Source organism: Tupaia chinensis, unplaced genomic scaffold, assembly GCF_000334495.1.
Source record: "Tupaia chinensis unplaced genomic scaffold, TupChi_1.0 Scaffold000575_1, whole genome shotgun sequence".
Classification (NCBI taxonomy): domain Eukaryota; kingdom Metazoa; phylum Chordata; class Mammalia; order Scandentia; family Tupaiidae; genus Tupaia; species Tupaia belangeri.
In genome coordinates, this window is record NW_006160089.1 from 469,654 (window position 1) to 473,589 (window position 3,936).

Below are 3,936 nucleotides of genomic sequence, written 5' to 3' on the forward strand. Positions count from 1 at the left end.
GTCCGCGGCGGCTTGTCGGGAGCGTGGCCTCGACTCTGCTGCCTGCGTGGGCCTGGAGGGCACTCCGCGCTGAAGCCTTGGTAAGTCTTCTCGCCGGAGCGTGTGGGCTCGCCCGATGAGCGCCCAAGAAGCCAGAAGGCGTTTGCCTCCCTCGCTTTTGAATAGTGGTCCAAAGATAACAGGAATCTTGCCTCGGAGTTCTTCCTTCTCCCTACGCCTTCCCACGGCGTCCGTTACCTGCCACATACTGACCGCTCACGAATCTCTTGCCAGCTCCAGAGCCGGTTGCGTGAGAGGGATCTCCCATTGGTTGTCGCAATGTTTATGTACTTTTTAATTATCACAAGGTCATCTCGAGACCTGCTTCTGCTCATCTTCTGTAGTTCTTGTATTGAATGTCATTCACTAATTCCTCCTGACCAGAAAACATGAGTATTACTTAGAGCCCTTTTCCTTGCCAACCGTTGTTTACTGAGTTCGCACTGTTTCTTTTCTTTTCTTTTCTTTTCTTTTCTTTTCTTTTCTTTTCTTTTCTTTTCTTTTTGTTGTTGGTTGTGGGAGTTGATTTTGATTATGGTAAAACATGCATGGTATTTATTACTTGAATCATTCATAAGTGGATAGGTAAGTAGCTTTAAGTTCTCTTGCATTGTGGCGTAACCCTCACCACTGGTACTCAACTTCATTCTTGTGCATGTGACTATCCAGTTTTCCCAACATCATTTGTTGAAAAGACCAGGGTTGGCATACTTGTTGAAAATCAGTTGGTAGTATATATGAGTGTTTATGGGTGCTCCGTTTCTATTTCTTTTCTTTTCTTTTCTTTTCTTTTCTTTTCTTTTCTTTTCTTTTCTTTTCTTTTCTTTTCTTTTCTTTTCTTTTCTTTTCTTTTCTTTTCTTTTCTTTTCTTTTCTTTTCTTTTCTTTTCTTTTCTTTTCTTTTCTTTTCTTTTGTTGTTTACTGAGTTCGCACTGTTTCTTTTCTTTTCTTTTCTTTTCTTTTCTTTTCTTTTCTTTTCTTTTCTTTTCTTTTCTTTTCTTTTCTTTTTGTTGTTGGTTGTGGGAGTTGATTTTGATTATGGTAAAACATGCATGGTATTTATTACTTGAATCATTCATAAGTGGATAGGTAAGTAGCTTTAAGTTCTCTTGCATTGTGGCGTAACCCTCACCACTGGTACTCAACTTCATTCTTGTGCATGTGACTATCCAGTTTTCCCAACATCATTTGTTGAAAAGACCAGGGTTGGCATACTTGTTGAAAATCAGTTGGTAGTATATATGAGTGTTTATGGGTGCTCCGTTTCTACTGTGTTAGTCTGTATTTCTGTCCTTGTGCTAGTATCTTAATGTTTTACTTACAGTATCTTTGCAATAAGTTTTTTTTTTTTTTTTTTTGAGAGATTTTCACTGTAGGGCGCATGGGCTCGCCAGACAGACAGAGAGAGACATAGAGACAGAAAGCGAGAAATCACCCCCCAGGGGGGATGGTCACGCCGCAATCCCTTCTCCTCCATTCTCCTCTCGGGATCTTGGACACGCACGCACACGCACCCCGCGTGAGTTTTAAGCCACCGGGTCCGGGACACGAACCGCGGTCGACTACATGGGAGTCCAGCGACATAGCCATTACGCTAACTGCTGGTTCCCTGCAATAAGTTTTTTTTTGAGAATTATTTTATTGAACTGCTTTATTTATTTATTTATTTATTTAAATTTAACCAGAAAGGGACAGAGTGAGAGAGAGAAAGGGAAAGTGAGAAAGCAAGCTGCCAGGTCTGGGATTTGAACCTCATTCGACCATGTGGAAGTCCAGCGTCCTCAACCACCACACCACCTACTAGCCCCTGCAATAAATTTTGAAGTTACAAAGTGTGAGTCTTTTAACTTTATTCTGTTTCAGAACTGTTTTGGCTATTCAGAATATTTTGTAATTACACATGAACATAAGGATTGGTTTTTCCAATGTTTCAAAAAAGGCCATTGGCAGGATTGTATTGAATCTGTAGTTTTGGGTGCTATTGACATTTTTTTTTCTTTCGGTTTTTACCATCCAGTGCATGTGCTCACAGGAGAAAGACAGAAAGAAAGGACTGATTTTCCATGCTACTGGGTAACTTTTCAAGCCACCAGGTCCAAGATTCAATCTGCAGTTGCCATGTGGGAGTCCGGCACCTTAACCAGCATGCCACCTGCTGTCCCTATATCTTAACAACTTTAAGTCTTCCTATGAATAAATGTGAAATGTCTTAATGTTTATTTAGGTTTTTTTAAATTTCTCTCAACAATGTTTTCTAGTTTTCACCATATTTAATTAATATAGATAATATTTTAAATTGATACACCTCCTTAATTTCCTTCTCATATCGTTCATTGCTTGTGTATAGAAATAAATGATTTGTTTTTTATTGGTCCCATTCCCTACAACGTTTCTGAAATCTTTTATTAGCTCTAGTAGTTCTCTGTGGATTCTTTGGAGTTTTCTATATGTAGGATGTATTGTCTGTGAGAAGAGATCAATTTCTCTGTTCTTTTCCAATTTGGACCCTTTTTATTTTAGTTTGTTTTTTTTTTTTTTCTAATAGTTCTGACTGAAACTTCTAGTACAAGTTTGAACAGCAGCTGTGAAAGTAGACATCCCTGTCTCATTCCTGATGTTAGATTAAAGATTTTGATCTTAAACCAGCTATGGAGCATCATAAATACCTGTATTATATGAGGAATTTTCCTTCTATTATTACTTTTTAAAAAATTTTTTGAGAGGTATTTGCCTTAGGGCACATGCAGTCGCTGGAGAAAGACAGTGACTGTATGTGAGAGAGAGAGTGAGAAATCACTCTTGGGGGGATGACCAAGCTGCAATCCTTTCTCCTTCATTCTCCTGCCAGTTTCTTGGGCACACACACACTTGCCCAGCATGAATTTCGAACCACCATGTCCACTACTCAAACCACAGTCGGCCATCTGGGAGTCCAGTGATGTTAACCACTGTGCCATCTATTGGTCCCCTATTCTTAGTTTTCTGAGAGGTTTTATCATGATTGGACAGTGGATTATGTCAAATGCCTTTTCTGCATCAATTGAGATGATCATGTGTTTTCTCCTGCCCCCTTCTTCAGTTAATGTGACATATTACTATTTTCTTTTTTTGAGAGTTTTTTTGCTATAGGGCACGTGCACGTGCCAGAAAGAGAGAGACAGAGAGATAGAAAGTGAGAAATCACTCCCCGAGGGGATGGCCACGCCACAATCCCTTCTCCTCCATTCTCCTCTCGGGATCTTGGGCACCCACGCACACGCGCCCAGCTTGTGTTTAAGCCAGTGGATCCAGGACTCAAACTGCGGTCAGCTACATGGGAGTTAAGCGACATAGCCATTACGTTAACTGCTGGTCCCATGACATATTACTATTGATTGATTTTGTATTGAACCACCTGTGCATTTTTGGGGTAAATCCAGCTTGATCATGGTGAATAATGATTTTAATATGCGTTTAATCCAATTGTTTATATTTTGTTGAGGGTATTTGTATCTATATCTATCTATATCTATCTATCTATCTATCTATTTTTTTTTGGGGGGGGAAGGTTTTTGCTTTAGGGTTCGTGTGCTCACCAGACAGACAGAGAGAGATAGATAGAAATCACCCCCAGAGGGGATGGCCACGCTGCAATCTCTTCTCCTCCATTCTCCTCTCATGGTCTTGAGCATGCACGCATACGCGCCTGGCATGAGTTTAAGCCACCGGGTCCTGGACTTGAACCGTGGTCGACTACATGGGAGTCCAGTGACATAGCCATTATGCTAATTGCTGGTCCCAAGGGTATTTGTATCTATAGTCATAAGGGGTATTGGCCTCTAATTTTATTGTGATGCGGTTCTTTGGGTTTGTTATCAAGATAATGCTGGCCTCATAGACTGCTTTAAAAAGCAGTTC

At 40.4% G+C, this 3,936-nt stretch overlaps 1 protein-coding gene across 1 annotated transcript in view; it reads left to right on the plus strand.

Moving 5' to 3' along the window:
• Positions 1–3,936, plus strand: part of RABGAP1 (RAB GTPase activating protein 1) — a 210,514-nt gene continuing 206,578 nt past the window's right edge. The window contains exon 1 of the mRNA XM_006158213.3: positions 1–80. The gene's annotated coding sequence lies outside the window, so the exon portion shown is untranslated. The remainder of the gene's footprint in view (positions 81–3,936) is intronic.